Below are 17,948 nucleotides of genomic sequence, written 5' to 3' on the forward strand. Positions count from 1 at the left end.
GGGGGGAATGGAGCCATACAGTAACAATAAAAATGAGACCCCTCTCTTCAGCTGCCTCACCAGCCCTCCCTTGACTGCACCTATTACCCTTGACCCGGGTGCAGGTGCTCAGCCAGAACCACCCTAGAATGGGTCCCCTTTTAGCAGATCACAAATAATACCGCCATATACTTTACACACAATGCCGCCATATAGATCATACACAATACCACCATGTAGATCACACATAAAATCAGCAGGGTGACAGCAGCACAGAGTATTTCAGGAGAGCAGTATCACATGGCAGAGAATTAGATACACGGCTCAGCAGACAGTATCACACAGGAGAGGATTAGATACACGGTTCAGCAGTCAGTATCACAAAGGAGAGGATTAGTTGCACGGCTCAGCAGGCAGTATCACACATGAGGATTAGATACACGGCTCAGCAGGCAGTATCACACAGGAGAGGATTAGATACACGGGTTCAGCAGTCAGTATCACACAGGAGAGGATTAGATACACGGCTCAGCAGTCAGTATCACACAGGATAGAATTAGATACACGGCTCAGCAGTCAGTATCACACAGGAGAGGATTAGATACACGGCTCAGCAGACAGTATCACACAGGAGAGGATTAGATACACGGCTCAGCAGGCAGTATCACAGGAGACAGTATTACAGATATGCCCACACTGGTGAAACTTCCAGCCCCCCCCCCCAATTATACACTAGACTATGGGCTGTATATGTCACTGTCCTCCTCAGACAGCCATAAAAGCTCTCATAAAAGCAAAGGTGTCAGATTACCGGAGATCACTGGGGCTGTGTGTGAGTGAGGAGGCGGAGACAGAGCAGGAGGACAGTGGAGCTGGAGCAGGAAGCACGGTGCAGAAAGTGGAGCTCAGCAGATAGCACTGGGCTACAGTAAAATGGCGCCCAGCCACACCTACAGCAGTGAATGGTGCAGCCCACAGGGGCGTGCCCAGTTCACTGCTAATGAGGCTGCATGGTGGGGTCGGGAGCCGACCGCAGTCTCCTATGTCCATGGACGGCCATATTTGCAGACTGTATGAGTCCTCCACAGATCTGCAAATCAAGATGGCAGCGCCCAGTGGCTACATTAAAACATTATTACAAACAAACCATAAATCCTAGTTAGTACAACATTTGCTGAAACAACATGTTTTGTTACTTACTCTTTTTTTGCAAATTATATAAAATTGCGGCACCTTTCCTTTAAGGCCAGGGATTAGTAACAGAGCGGTATCTATCAGACATCCCCATTACTAATCCAGTAGTGAAAATTAATAAAGACAGATTCAGAAAAACGTCCTTTAAGAGAACAAAACATACAGATAAAAGTCCTTTAATTGAAATAAACACTCCCAGACACTCTTTTACCAAATTATTAATATAAAAATTAAAAATCAAATATCAAATTTATATTCACCTGTCAACCAATAATCTATATGTCCCACGACAATGACTAAGTCTGTGATATCCAGTTTCATTGCTAGATGGTGACAAATGTTACCACTCATCCCAGCAATCAGATCGCACTGAGTCTAGCATGAGAATGAGGCATGTGACTGGCAGTAACCTTAATTACGTTACAGCCAGTCACTGTAAGCCATCTTCTCACACTCAGCTCATTGTGATCTGGTTGCCAGGCTGAGCAGTCACATTTAATTTTGAAAAAAAATTGATTTTTTTTTAATTTTTTACAATAGTAAATGGGTAAAAGAGGGTCGCAAAGTGTTTATTTCAATTAAAAAAGTTTTATTCTGTGTGCTCATTTCAATTAAAGGACTTTTTTGAGTGTGTCTTTCTTACTTTTGACTGCGAGGGTTAGTAATGGGAGCATTTGATAGACAACTCTCCATTACTGACACCTAGGCTAGATGTCAACTGACATCAAACCCAAAACTATTTCCCCACTTGCCACCACACCAGGGCAAGTGGGAGGAGCCAGGCAAAGTGCCACAATCTATTATATGCACCTTTTCTGGGGCGGCTACAGGCTGTTATTTTTAGGCTGGGGATGACTAATATTTTGAGAATACCAGCCTACAGCAGTCTGCTTTAGCTTGGTTGGTTATCAAAAATGAGGGGGACCCCTCTACATTTGATAACCAACTAAGATAAAGCTGAAAGCTGGGTGGTTATCAAAAATAGATGACAGCACAAGTCTTTTTTTTACACACTGTGTTGACCCATTCCAGCCATGCCAATAACATGGCTGTGATTGAGGCAAAAGGGCCCACACAGGAAAGATTGTTGATTGGCTGCCTTTCGTTAAGCTTTGTTTTGGTTTTCGAACCTGAGCAGTAACACAGACTTCTGGGAAAAGTGCGTGTTAGGGATCTGCGGATGGACACAGAACTTTACCATTCGGGTTTGTCCATCTCTAACAGTGTGCAATGTCCATGAAAAGCAGATGCAGCAAATTGTGCTGCACTCTTCCTGTCTATTATCTAATCTGCCAAAAGGACTTGACTAAAAATGATGCCCTACAAGTAAAAAAGTGTGGGGTCATTGTAATCTGACAGCTGCTTCAGCTACACCTGAACCTTATTATGTTAAATCATTGAAAAGAGAAAATTCACACGCAGTCCTATGTAAAATTACAAAGTGAAATTAGAATACCAGCAGATCTGTGACAAATCTAAAAACGATAGATATTGTAGATTTAATTAGGTCATCAGGGATTTGATATGTATAATACATGATCTTCCATGAGTAGACAGAGGTACCATTAGAATAGTTTGGGACATGACATAAGCAGAATTATCAGTTCTCTTTTCATTTTTTGTAATATGATTGACCTTTATTCATGTCAGGAGTTTCTAAAAACTGATTACGACAATACATACCCCCAAGACAACAAGGACTGTAAAAAATTTGGCCCAGTTAATACAGTATTTCAGGATTACAAGGGACAAGAATTGGGGAACAAGGATAATCTATGCATAAGGCTTTGTGGTGTATTATGACCTGGATTACTATGGCTATGAGATGTATTGGGTTAATTCTCAGTGGAATTATTGTACTGCATAAATGAATGGTTTATGCTGCACCATCATAAATATAATGCCACTAATTACTAGTATCACATTGAATATTTTTAGTAACAAAAGCTAAGCCGTCAACCATAGCAATGAAAGAACAACAGCACAGAATACTGAAGCCCTATGAAATGTTATAAAACATTTTTACACTCACTAAATAGAAATAGTAAGGTTGTTAGGTGTTGAATTGATGAGCACTGTCAGTATGAATTATTCTGTCCAGGAACAGCAGATTCTGCAGTTCTGTACTGAAAATCATCACTCATTATTACTATTTAGTACAACCATGGAAATGTGCAGTTTTGAGTTTTTACTCTCATTAAGCCTTTTTTAGAACACTTGACTATCTATTGTTCAACCCCACAGAATTCTTTGACAAGGTAATTAATTATCACCAGCCTCACATAATTAATGCTAGATCTGATAATTGTTGTTTTTCATGAAATAATACCTAAAAAAAATAATCATTAGAGTTGAAAAAATTGACTAAAATTAATCTGGCCATCATTTTTCTGGATTTAAGTAAGTAGAGCCAAAGACTAAACTTTTGAGGAAATTCATAATGTTTTCACCTTCATGATCAAGCCAAATTTTACAAATTAATGTAAATTTATATTGTAATAATTCTGGAACACTTCAAAGGATCCCACTGATTCTAAGACTTTTTTTGTGACATACTGTACTTAGTGATAAAGCAAAAGAAAAATACACCTGGCATGGAATAATAAGCATGACAACAATAGAGGGAACAATGGAAAAAAGAATAAAAAAGTAAGTGTTGAAAAATGCCTTTATTAAAATGAAAGGCACATTGATATAAAATGCAAGATTGTCCGCACAAGGATGGCAGAAATGATATAAAATAAATAAAAGATACCAAGAATGAAATACACAATGAAAAAAATCCCAAAAATTAAAGAGAATAAAAAAGCCAAAGCCTGCCAAAAATTATCAGAAAAACATTGCTGATTGTAAAAAAGCAATATATTGCACAAAATCAGTAAAACTGTGTATCAGCAACTGCCGGTGTGTGATTAAATCAGGCAATTAAATAATGCAAAACTATAAATAATTCCACACTAGAGTACCAATCAGATTGGATATTGACAGACCAGATAATGAGGTACATATAGGCAATTCCATGCTAGGTGTTTTTTTCTTTTCTTTTTGTAATAATCCCAAGTGGTTTGCCATTCATATATTTTGGGATGTTTAGTTTTACACAGTTCATTGTACATGCTTGGACTCAAATGGTGTTTTATGTCCTTCTTTATTACTTCATGATAAAGGCAAAAATTTGTTTGATATGACTTGTGTTTATTTGTGTAAGGCACTTTCACACATCAGGTTTTCGGCGTCAGGCACGATCCGGCGTCGTGCCAGAGCGCCGGATCCGGCAAATATTTCGTAAAGCCGGATGTGACGGATCCGTTTTTCTGCCGGATCTGTCTTGTTCTTGACAGACAAAACCGGTTAATCCGGTTTTTGTTCCGTTTTTTGACGGATTACGCCGGATCCGGTTTTTAAAATTGACCCTTGTGGCCTTCCGAACGGGATTGGCTACTGAAAAACTATATATAGCGTGTTCCTACAGCCCTTCTTTGACAGGTTGTAGAGGAGAAAGTGCAGGTTGGAGAGAAGAGCAAGTTACTGGCGAAGATGGATGTTGTGATTGGAAATATTTTGAAGAATTTGGCGGATTTTACAGCGGAGGCGAATCGTTTGAGGGTGATTGTTCTGGAGAAGGAGAGAGCGAGACAGCAGCGCATCAGGCATCGTAGACGACGTTTGTGGATCCACCCCATCACAGCCAAGAGAATGACGCGTGGGGTCTATTCTACACTCTGCATGGACCTTAGACGAAACCCGGATAAATTTTTTGGATATGTTCGGATGAAAATGGAGAATTTTGATTACTTGGTGGAGCGCATTGCACACCTCATAAGAAAAGCGGACACCTATTGCCGCTTCTCTGTTTCACCCGCAGAGCGTCTGATGGTGACTTTAAGGTAAGCCACATTTATTGGATGTGCTCGCATCAGAGCACACTTTCACTGCAATCTTGTTGGTGGTAGTTTGTATCTCCAAGTGTTATAGCTGAGTTTTGGTATGTAATGCTGTGATTTTAAACTAATTGATTGTTTTTTAATTCCCCACAGATTTCTTGCAACTGGAGAATCACTTTCGTCACTGCATTTCCAGTACAGACTCGGGATTTCCACCATATCTGGAATAGTGAAATACACATGCCGTGCACTGTGGGACTCCTTAGCTGAAGAGTTTTTACCAGAGCCCACAACAGAGAGGTGGATTGAAATTTCAGAAAAGTTTCAACAGATATGTCAGTTTCCGAACTGCTTGGGCGCTGTGGACGGGAAACATATCCGCATTGTAAAGCCAGCCGGATCGGGATCTGAATATTTCAATTACAAGAAATATTTTTCCATTGTCCTCATGGCCATCGCTGACGCGGAATACAAATTTATTGCTGTTGATATCGGGGCCTATGGCCGCTCCAATGACTCTCAAGTTTTCAAACTGTCTGCCATGGGGCGTAAACTGTATGGAAACACCTTCCAGTTCCCACCCCCTAGACCGCCTGCGCAAACATCTGGTCCACCTATGCCATTTGTCTGTGTAGGGGATGAAGCCTTCCAGCTGTCAGAACACCTTTTGAAACCGTACTCTAGCAGAGGATTGTCAAGAACAAAACGCATTTTTATTTACCGCCTCACAAGAGCAAGAAGAATGGTTGAATGTACCTTTGGTATTCTGACAGCCAAATGGCGGGTCCTATTGACTGCGATCAACCTCAAGACAGAAACTGTGGACGAGGTGATCAAAGCTTGCGTGGTACTCCACAATTTTGTTATCTGCAAGGAACCCATTTCCATTGAGGACACCTCTGAAGAAACCACCTTGCAAGATTACCATGACATTACCACTAGAAGTTCTGTGACGGTTTCAGTAATGAGGGACAATTTTGCACTATACTTTATGTCACCTCAAGGCAGAGTACACTGGCAGGATGACAGAGTGTGAAAGATTTGTGCCCTTAACCAAACTTGTGTACCTTCTGTACCAACAGTATATACCTTTGCCAACCAAAGTTGGCTATCTTGTCATGGTCTTACTATTTTTACCTTTAGGCCACAGGTGTGTACCTGGTTGTGTTTTATGCAAAGTATTTCACCTTGTAACAAAAGTTGTGTACATTGTTAGGAAATCACCAACAATAAACACAACTTTTTAGGTGAAATACTTTGCTTCAAACACAACCAGGAACACAATTGTGGCAAAAAGGTAAAATGTACCCACAGTTATATACCTGGTTTTGAATACCTTTTTACCTTTGAAATACCCTGTATTTAACCTTTTTTTTAAACATAGTTCGCCGCAGAAAGAAATGACAGACAACCATTGTGAAACGATAATTTAACTTTTATTTAAAATATTTTTTTTTTGTAAAATGTTTTTAATGTGCAAAAAACTTTTTTAATAAAGGTTTTAAAACCAATAGGCATTTTTATTAAAAAACACATTACAAATCTGTGTAGTGTGGGGTGGAAATACTGCTGGAGGGGCTGCGGGACACTTCGACACTGGGACTGTGGAGAGAGGACTGGGATCGTGGTGGGGAAGGAACAGTTAGAGGTGAAGGTCTGGAAAAAGCTACAGAATGGGTGGACATGTGGGAGGCAGAAGAGGTGGTGGGCGGTGGAGTGGAGGGTTGGGCAGGGACTGTAGGAGCAGATGATGTTGATGGCAAGTTGTATGGGGAAGGAGTTTGGTACGGGGAAGGAGTTTGGTATGGGGCAGATTGCTGGAAGTGGGAAGATGTCTGGTACTGGGGAGGTTGCTGGTACTGGGGAGGTGGCTGGTACTGGGGAGGTTGCTGGTACTGGGGAGGTGGCTGGTGCTGGGGAGGTGGATGGTATGTAATAGGAGGGGGAGGATGGAAAGTGGCTGGAGGGGGTGCAGGTGGAGGAACTACTGTGGTGGGAGGAGGAGGTTGGGAGGTAACGTGCTGGAGAGCACCGTGGCATGAATGCATTACATGCATCTGCTGGGTAGGAGAGAGCGTTTCCATGTGCTCCACAACAGACCTGAAAAAGGTGTGGTTAGGCAAAGATCTTGCTTCTGAATGCATGGTTTGCAGAAGTGTCTTTGCCTCCAGAATGCTGGAGTTGATCTGCTGAAAGCCTGCGGAGATTTGCTCTGACAAGACTTTTAGACAGTTCTGGAAAGATGCATTCAGATGCAAGAACTCTGGCGCATAAGTCTTTTCCTGACCCCTCTGCTGCTGCCGCCCAGTACCCGCAGGTGTACTAGAGGTGGCAGGGGCAGAAGGGTGGGGTAAAAGGAAAGCGATCTCCTCACCAGCAGCTTCATGTAATGTAGGCGGCCACGATGCTCCTGTGCTGGTGGATGGGACAGATGGGTCGAATGTGTGAGAAGGCTGGGAAGGTGCAGATGTACTGGGGCGGTCAAAGTGTCCCTCGGTGCCGGTCTCCTCAGGGATCGCCTCAGAAGGGTCCAATCGTGCAGGCTCCCGAGTGCTGGTCACCGTGCTGTGGAATAAAGAGAAAAAAAAACAATTAAAATAGTGGCATGGTATGGCCCTGGCTGAAAAAAAAAGTTACATATAAACATTTTTTTTCACATGTGCTGTGTAATATTTACCTTCTGGTGACCATTTTTCCCGGAGGAACGACAGGGCTCGTGCGTACTTGTACTTGCTCCTGCGTCCTCCAGATCCACTCGGGGCCCGCATCTCTTTATTGAACTCCTTCTTGAAACGATCCCTCACAGACCGCCACCGCTTCACAATTCTGTCCCCTGAAACGAGAAAGGAGTGGTTAGTATACAACATCAGTGTTTCCCAAACTCCAGTCCTCATGGTCCCCAGGGGTCATGTTTTCAGGATTTCCATAGTAAATGGAAATCCTGAACACATGATCCGTGGGGACCACGAGGACTGGAGTTCGGGAAACACTAGTTTACATCAAGCAACCAGTACTGTATATACTTACGCTCTTTAATCTGGGCCAGAGCATCGAGGTCCTCCCAGCGGTCCACAAGGAGCGAACAGATTTCCTCCCAGAGTCGTCGGGTAACGATCAGGTCAGCATGGCGGCGGTCAGCCATATTCCATAGCGGCTCCATTTCTCTGACGAGATCGATGAGGTGGTCCACATCAATCCCTCCATCCTCACCGTCAGAGTGGGGAGCACGCTGTGAAGGCTGTTAAAGAAAAAGACAAAAATAACACAAAAGAAATGAAATAAAAAGTGCAAAAAAAAAGCAAAAATATTTATACTTACACGCTGGTGACCGCCGCGTTGCTGTCGCCGACGACCCTGGGAGGCACTGCGAGGACCTCTTGGCCGAGCACCAGATTGGGAAGACTAGAGAAGAAAACAAAAAATGTTATGTCTTTGGATGTAGGCATTTGTTTGCTGTGTGTGGTCTGCAGAACATTGTTTTCTATGTGTTGTGTGTAGTGTGATGTTGTGTTTCTGCGTTTGATGCAAAAAACTTACCAATTGTGAGCCCACTCCAGGTGTCTGTCCACCGGATCCGGCGCATTGCGGCGCTCATAGGCTTTCATTGTTGCCGGAGACAAAAAACGTTACAGTAGCCGTTTTTTCCAGACGCCGGATCGCGACACATTGCCGGATCCGGCGAAAACCGAATGAATTTCGCCGGATCCGGTTTTTGTCAAAAGCGCCAGATCGCGCCTGACGGCGAAAACCTGATGTGTGAAAGAGGCCTAAGAATCAGAAATTTTCAAAATTGTAATTTTTTGATGTCCATAAACCAAAGAAATATGTTACACAAAATAATTAATAAATAACATTTCCCAGATTTTTTTTTCTATAACCACAACTTTCTAAAGATAATTTTTTTTGTTAGAAGGGTTAAATGTTTACTAGTGATTTTTCATTTTTTCAACAAAATTTACAAAGCCATTTTTTTAAAGGGACCACATCACATTTGAAGTGACTTTGAGAGGCCTTTATGACACAAAATACCCAAACATGACATCATTCTAAAAATGAACTCCTCAATGTACTCAAAACTACATTCAAGAAGTTTATTAACCATTCAGGTGCTTCATAGGCATTAATGGAATGTGGAAGGGAAAAACAAGCTTTTTACTTTTTTCACAAAAGTTTTATTTTAGACCCAATTTTTTATTTTTACAAAGGTAACGGGAGAAAGAGAATCAAAGTATTTGTTGTTAAATTTCTCCTGAGTGCGCTGATACCCCATATTTGGTACTACAGTTTGGGCGTATTGTAGTTCTTGGGAAGACCCTCTCATTTGCCTAAACAGTAAAAAAAAAAACAAAAGTGACCCCATTTTGGAAACTAGACCCCTCAAGGAATGTATCTACATGGGTAGTGAACACCTTGAACCCCCAGGTGCTTCACAGAAGTTTATAATGTAGAGTCATGAAAATAAAAAAATCATATTTTTCCCACAAAAATGTTATTTTAGCCACACATTTTTTATTTTCACAAGCATGACAGAAGAAAATGCACCATACAATTTGTTGTGCAATTTCTTCTAAGTATGCCAATATCCCATATATTGAGGAAAACTACTTTTTCAGTGCATGGCAGGGTTCGGAAGGGAAAAAGAACCATTTGACTTTATAAACATGATGTACAATAACAAATTAATTTATGGTTCCATGTTAGCCAGAAAGATCAATAACAATTGATAAAACAATAAACCAATCAATAAACAATCAATAAAAATCGATAACAATAAAAAAAATGCAAATCTTGTACCCACATATTACCAACAAATGCAGTCCGCATACCAAACACAAATGAGGACTATAAGGTAATGGATTTCTCTTCATGTACATCCTCTAATGTGATATACATGATAGAATGTGAAAGGTGCCCTAGATGTATCTATATTGTGGAAACCATGCAAAAACTACAAAAAAGAATGAATCTACACAGGCACACAATTAAGAGTGAACTGGTACATGTCTGTGGGAAAACATTTCTCTGGACCTACAATTCACACCTCCACCAGATGGAATCCAGATAGCTAAAAATAACATTCCCACTGCCTCTCCATTTGTAGCAAAATGCATTATTTAATTTCCTGAACTTATCTTTAGGAGGCATCACACCTCCCACTTCTTGAAACAAATGTGGTGCTGAAATATCTCTTAAGCCCCCATCACACACAGCAATCTCGCTAACGAGATCGCTGCTGAGTCAGAAGTTTTGTGATGCAACAGCGATCTCACCAGCGAGATTGCTGTGTGTGACACTGACCAGCGACCGTCCCCCCTGCCGGTTATCGCTGATCGTCCTGGAAAGGCCAGGACATTTTTTTGATCGCTGGTCTCCCACTGGCCAGCACGCATCGCTGCGTGTGACAGGCGGGAGACCAGCGGTAAGCGATCAGAGCGCTGGTAACTAAGGTAAACGTCGGGTGTCTAAGCGGCACGCAGCGCTTAGAAACCCGATGTGTACCTTAGTTACCAGCGCACTGGTGCAGGGAGCTGGTAACTAAGGTACACATCGGGTTTCTAAGTGCCACGCACTGCTTAGAAACCCGATGTGTACCTTGGTTACCAGCTCCCTGCACCAGCACGCTGGTAACTAAGGTACACAGTGGGTAACTCAGTGACAGGCGTCGCTTGTTACCCTCCTGTTGCTGATGCTGATCGCAGGTGAAGTTGCCTGTTTGGCAGCTCACCAGCGATCATGTAGCGACACACCAGCGATCTTGACAAGGTCATATCATTGTCGGGATTGCTGGTGCGTCACTATGTGTGATGGGGCTCTTAAATGTTGTGCCTTTGTCTTATTAATTCATTTGTAACCCTTTGCAATGTTTTATACAGTGGGGAAAAACATTTAGTCAGCCACCAATTGAGTATGTTCTCCCATTTAAAAAGATGAGAGAGGCTTGTAATTGGCATCATAGGTAGACCACAACTATGAGAGTCAAAATGAGAAAACAAATCCAGAAAATCACCTTGTCTCATTTGGCAAGATTTATTTTTCAAATTATGGTGGAAAATAAGTATTTGGTCACCTAAAAACATGCAAGATTTCTGTCTCTCACAGACCTGTAACTTCTTCTTTAAGAGGTTCCTCTGTCTTCCACTCATTACCTGTAGTAGTGGCTCCTGTTTGAACTTGTGATCAGTATAAGACACCTGTCCACAACCTCAAACAGTCACACTCCAAACTCCACTATGGTGAAGACCAAAGAACTATCAACAAACACCATAAACAAAATTGTAACCCTGCACCAGGCTGGGAAGACTGAATCTGCAATAGGCAAGCAGCTAGGTGTGATGAAATGAACTGTGGGAGCAATAATAAGAAAATGGAAGATATACAAGACCACTGATAATCTCCCTCGACCTGGGGCTCCACACAAGATCTCACCCTGTGGGCTCAAAATGATCACTAGAACGGTGAGCAAAAATCCCAGAACCACATGGGGGACCTAGTGAATGACCTTCATAAAGCTGGGACCACCGTAACAAAGGCTACCATCAGTAACACAGTATACCACCAAGGACTCAGATCCTGCAGTGCCACACGTGTCCCCCTACTTAAGCCAGTACATGTCTAGGCCCTTCTGAAGTTTGCTAGAGAGCATTTGCATTATCCAGAAGAGTATTGGGAGAATGTCATATGGCCTGATGAAACCAAAGTAGAAGACACCGCCAGGGCAAAGAAGGAGTGGCTTCATAGGAAGCATATGAAGGGCCTTGAGTGGCCTAGCCAGTCTCCAGATCTCAACCCCATAGAAAACCTTTGGAGCAATTTTAAAATCTGTGTTGCCCAGTGACAGGTCCAAAACATCACTACTCTAGAGGAGATCTGCATAAAAAAATTGGCCAACATACCACCAACAGTGTGTGCCAACCATGTGAACACTTACAGAAAATGTTTGACCTCTGTCATTGCCAACAAATGATAAATAACAAAATATTGAGATGAACTTTTGTTAATGACAAAATACTTATTTTCCACCATAATTTGAAAAATAATTCTTGCCAAATCAGACAAGGTGATTTTCTGGATTTGTTTTCTCATTTTTACTCTCATAGTTGTGGTATACCTATGATGTCAATTACAGGCCTCTCCGATCTTTTTAAGTGGGAGAACTTGCACAATTGGTGGCTGGCTAAATATTTTTTTTCCCCTCTGTAACTGTCTGTCATTTTTTACACAAACTTGTTAGACCATGACACAGCATGGTTTATCAAACTTGCTAGAGCATGGTGACCCGGATTTCATCATGACAATGTCGGGTCACCATGGAAAAGATTGGGCCCACCCTATCGAGCCCCCTCACTCTGCCTGGCTTCTAAATGCTGCAATCGATTGCAGCATTTAGGGGGTTAAACCGATGGGAATGGCAGTGAAAGCCAGGTGTCAGCTATGATAGTAGCTGAATTGCACGTTCACAGCTCCTTGACCGCAAAATAGCCAGGAAGGATCCAGTATGTCCAAGGTCGGGAAGTCATTGCCAACCAGGATCAAATGGACTGGATACATCCAAGGTCAAGAAGGGGTTAATACTGAAATTCAAAGATAAAATGTTGCTCACACAGCAGCCACTTGCAGCCTGCTATCAACCTGCCAAAATTAAGTGGTGAGATGGATGCCAATATAGGGCAATTAGCTAATTAACAGAAGGCAGGGTAAAGGGAAAATGTGTCCAAATCTTTTAGCTGAACATATTTTGGAATTTGGTGAATGAGGGGGACACCAGTTAGTTTCAATAAGTAACAGGACTTTTCCTTATCCTTAATAAGCTAGGCTGTAGCTCATATAGTTGAAGGTATTTAAAAGTGGATATTCATACTGAGGTTTAATAAAATTGTTGATTGAAAGTTTTATTTTTTTTTATTAAACATTTACTTCACCACTGTTAATCTAATAATATTTAGAAGAATTCACTTTCAATTGATCAGTAATTGTAGATTCCAAAACAATGGTGTATTTGACTTTTATTATTTTCTGATTGGCTTACTTCAAATATATCTATTATTAACCTCCCAGTTGTTTTATACTTTATCTGCCATGGCAGTCCTGTAGTGCTATACCAATCAGTTAACACATTGCAATATATTATGATGGTATTATTGAAAATGTTTTCATGAAATGAATTAGCCTAGAGTTAACAGTTTAATAGAACTCACAGTGATATCTCCACCATATCTGATGTTTTATGTATGACTGCAGATAAATCTAGAGCTGATGCCTATCCTCTGGCTTAAAATCCATATATGTTATAAGCTATAAATACGTAATTTATCGGAACTTACAGCCAAGATTTCAGTTTATCATCCTGCATTAGTGATACTTGCACTTTTACTTATTTGTGTTGCAGCCAATACATTTTACTTCTACATAAAAGCGGCCATCACAGCAAGACTTCAACCCTATTGGGACAATAATCATACTCCTGAAACATAAAATATAAAAAAATGGTATGTAAATTTTACTTCTGAAACCGTCTGCTTTCCAAATCCAGTATTGAGTATCAATAACCGCTGAAAGGTGTTTTAATGTCCTTGGCTTCATTATAACGGAATGATTTACAAGAATAATGGAGATGCAATTTTAAAAAAAACAACCCTGTTAAATCTTGTAAGGGTAAAGAATATTTTAACCTCAGGAAAGAAATACAATACTGTCAGTTCTTTTAGCCAGACAGCAATAACCACTGAATATAACAAAATAAACCACATTAAAGCAATGTAATGGCTGTGCACATTTACAGACTTTACTGCCATTAGACAGTGAAGAAACATAAATAAATAAGACCTGGAGTCATAAAAGAGAACCATTGACTATCCCCAATGATTTTACTCTAATTAAATATTTCCACCAAATAAACAGCAACTAAAGAGTTTGCAGATGTCTGTAGACGTATTTTTTTTTAAATGGAAGTTGCAAAAGTTTTCCAAGATCTTATGGTCTAAGCAAAATCAAACATTGTCTTTAAAAATATTCAGTGACCAATAATAGACAGAGTGAGATGAAACTTTCATTGACGTCCCGGTGGCCAGAACAGGTGTTCTGCTTACATCTATTTTAATATGCATATTTAGATATAGCAGGTTCTATTTATTCTATTAGTCCATGTCTTTACATTTTGTGCTGCTTTTACATTTGCTTCTGTGTGTTATACTTCCATGTGTTCATGCTGTTTTATTTTCTTGTTTTTACTACAATATGATTCCAACCTAAATTGAGCCAAGTGCCCTCTGTCTCTTTTTCTCTTCACATCAACCTGCTCATGTTCAATGCTTGATGCCCCAGGACACATTTGTTTTTGTAATTTTAAGACCTAGTAACAATTGGGCATGCAATTAGTAAAGTAGCTCTCTAGTATTTATTTTTATTCATGTAAGAATGTGTGGATTTATTTTTTACTAATCATGTGATCTCTTAGTGACCCCTTGGGAATTCTCATTTTTCCTCTCTAATTGGTCTCCAAAATCTTGGGCATGAAAAAACTGCATGGGCTATACCACACAAGTTCTACACAGACATGATAAAACGAATGTCACAATTACTGATGATGACTGGACAATTCCATTAGCACAGTTATAATGTAAAAGATGACAGATAAGCATCCTTTTCTATGTAGCTCTGTAATAATTTATTTAGGAGAATATTGAGAAGATAATTGATCTGTCCCCCAGCAGGCAGCAATGCTACAGGCTTAGGCTGGGTTCACACTTGCGTATGGCTGGTCTGCGTATGACTGTGTACATCCTCCCTAAAGCTCCACCTATGCTCCGCCTACTTCCGCATGCATCCTGCCTTGTCCTGTGTACCTATCTGTAACATTGGGTACGCAGGGACATGCGTTGTATACGGATGCGTCCACATGCGGCATTTTGACGTGCCTGCAACATGTTGCATTTCTGTGCATTCGGTGGGCACGTCATAACGCCTCATGCGGACGCATCTGCATACAACGTATGTCCCTGCGTACCCAATGTTAAAGATAGGTACACCGGACACATGCGGAAGTAGGCAGAGCTTAAGAGAAGAATTACACAGCCATACACAGACCAGCCAAACACAAGTGTGAACCCAGCCTTAACTTGTCTATGAGATGCTTTGGTTGATAGCAGAGTGCAGATGGGAAGAAAACAATTTAAAGTCTGAAATTTAAGATAGTGTCAAGGCAATGAGGCCAAACTGCTGAGATGTGAGAAAATAATTAATAAAATAAGGTACAGACAATTAGGTGGGGTGCAGTACTGAAAAGTGTTTTCACTGAAGTGCATTTAAAATAATAAACACATTGCAATATGGTTTCTTAACAAAATAGTTCATGCTATGGTCAGAAGTGCTAATTGCTTTGAAGAAAAGACACAGGAGCAAGTAACATCATAATCAGTTCTTCCAAGACACACCTGGCAGCAGAACATGGGAGATCCATTCTTTTTGTATGCTGCACTGAAACACTATTATTCTAAATAGAAGAAATGTGTTAGCTGTGCACGTTTTTCTGTCATAGAGATGTGCATTAAAAAAATTCCAGATAACTCAGTTTAATGCTTATCTTGTCACTGAAGAAATGATGCATGCTAAAATTTAACATGCAGACATTGGGCAACCTCCGGGTTACCTTCATACACATTTAGTTGTCAGTTGATTCCATTTACTGCAACTAGATCTCCTGAAAATAATTACATATGTTACATACTATTATATCACATTTCCTGTGAGGGCTAAGGAACAGATTACCATAACTTTGTGATCGGTGAGGGTCTGTCCTTTGGGACTCTCACCGATCCAGAGCAAGTTTAAGATTTGACCTTAAGATCTGTGGAAATACCAAATGCTAAGAAAAATGCTTTATATGGGAGATGTAAAAAAAAGAAATAAAATCATCAGTAAGATACTGTGCTCTCGTAACAGTTTTAACTTGTGTCCAGAAAAAAAACATTAATATTTAGGTATTTAATTTATATTTTGCAAAGACGAGGATTAAAAGTATGTACATACAGTATAATATAGAGTCTCAATTTCGTGAAACTTATCTTAATTTCACAGTATAATTTTTTACATGATTTAATAGTGCTGTCATAAGGAATACCCAAACTGAAAATGCAGAATCAGTGCGTGAAAAATTAAGTATACCCCATGTATGAAAAGCTTTTAGAACCATGTACCAGCAATAACTTGAAAGAATCATTTTTTGTATGACATGGTCATTCTCAAATTATTCTGCAGGAATTTTGGCCCACTCTTTGTTACAACATTGCTTAAGACCATTGAGGTTTGTGGACAATCATTTCTGCACAGCTCTGTTTAGGTACACCACAGCATTTCTATTGGATTTACATCTTGACCTTGACTGGACCATTGCAATACCTTTATCCTTATTTTCAGTCATTCTCATGTAGATATTCTTATGTGCTTGGGATCATTGTTCTGTTTCATGGCCTAGTTTCTTTCTAACAAGCTGTAACTTTGGGGTAGATGGACTCATATTTAACTCTAAAATGCTTTGGTATACAAATAGTTCATTGTCAGCTTAATAACTGCAAGATGCCCTGGACGTATAGCTGAAAAACAAGTTGAAATTCACCTCTTCGGCATCATGCCTGAAAGTTGGTATGAGGTGTTACAGATCATAATGGACCAATATCTCCATGTTGATCCTGTCTGTCCAAAGGATATTGTTCCAAAAGACTTTTGGTTTGTTCTCATGAAACTTTGCAAACTTTAACTGTGCTGCCATGTTCTTTATTTCCCCATCCAAACATGCCATTATTGATTAGTCTTTTTTTATTTGACTGTTATGAACTTGAACATTCAACATGCTAGCTGAAGCTTTTAGAGTCTGAGCTGTAGCTCTTAGGTTTTATGCTCTTTCTATTACCATTGCATGGTTTGATCTTGGGGTGAATTTGCTGAGACATTCACTATTAGGAAAATTTTCAAATGACTTGAGTGTTTTTCACTTATAAATATTTTTCTCACAATGGAATGATGGATCCCATAATGTTTGGAAATGGCCTTATAACGTTTCCTAGATTGATGAGCACCAACAATTGCTTCATCATCATTAGTGATGAATGTATCTCTTGATACTGTTGTAATGCCTACCTGTATGCTTCAGACCAGCAAAGGGCCCAAACTTTTGTAGAGTTCCAAGCCTTTGTTTAAGTCACTTCTATTGAGAAATTAAGTTTAATTATATTTTTATAAAATTTACATTATTTTCGTGGTTTATTCTTGGGAGATGACTAAATCCAAATATTTTTTCATGTACAATCATACCTCTTAGAAGAAGTTTAAAGCCCATGGCACTGTGGCTAACCTCCCTAGATGTGGACGGAAAAGAAAAATTGACAAGAGATTTCAACGCAAGATTGTGCGGATGTTGGATAAAGAACCTCGACTAACATCCAAACAAGTTCAAGCTGCCCTGCAGTCCGAGGGTTCAACAGTGTCAACCCATACTATCTGTCGGCGTCTGAATGAAAAGGGACTATATGATAGGAGACCCATGAAGACCCTACTTTTTACCCCGAGACATAAAAAAGCCAGGCTGGAGTTTGCCAAAACTTACCTGAAAAAGCCTAAAACGTTTTGGAAGAATGTTCTCTGGTCAGATGAGACAAAAGTAGAGCTTTTTGGGCAAATGCATCAACATAGAGTTTACAGGAGAAAAAGAGCTATTCAAAGAAAAGAACACGGTCCCTACAGTCAGTCAAACATGGCGGAGGTTCCCTGATGTTTTGGGGTTGCTTTGCTGCCTCTGGCACTGGACTGCTTGACCGTGTGCATGGCATTATGAAGTCAGAATACTACCAACAAATTTTGCAGCATAATGTAGGGCCCAGTGTGAGAAAGCTGGGTCTC

General features: G+C 40.4%; 1 protein-coding gene across 5 annotated transcripts in view; it reads left to right on the top strand.

Annotated features, from left to right (window-relative positions):
• The window catches only part of RTN4R (reticulon 4 receptor), a 382,116-nt gene that overhangs the window by 35,101 nt on the left and 329,067 nt on the right, over window positions 1-17,948 (top strand). The window contains exon 2 of one of the 5 annotated variants that reach the window (XR_012233618.1): window positions 13,444-13,956. The exons of the other annotated variants lie outside the window; for them this stretch is intronic. The gene's annotated coding sequence lies outside the window, so the exon portion shown is untranslated. Of the gene's footprint in view, window positions 1-13,443; window positions 13,957-17,948 lie in introns of those variants that run through there. 5 annotated transcript variants of the gene reach the window in all.

The sequence above is a fragment of the Dendrobates tinctorius genome, unplaced genomic scaffold (genome assembly GCF_039654945.1).
Source record: "Dendrobates tinctorius isolate UK_male_01 unplaced genomic scaffold, ASM3965494v1 ptg000073l, whole genome shotgun sequence".
NCBI lineage: Eukaryota > Metazoa > Chordata > Amphibia > Anura > Dendrobatidae > Dendrobates > Dendrobates tinctorius.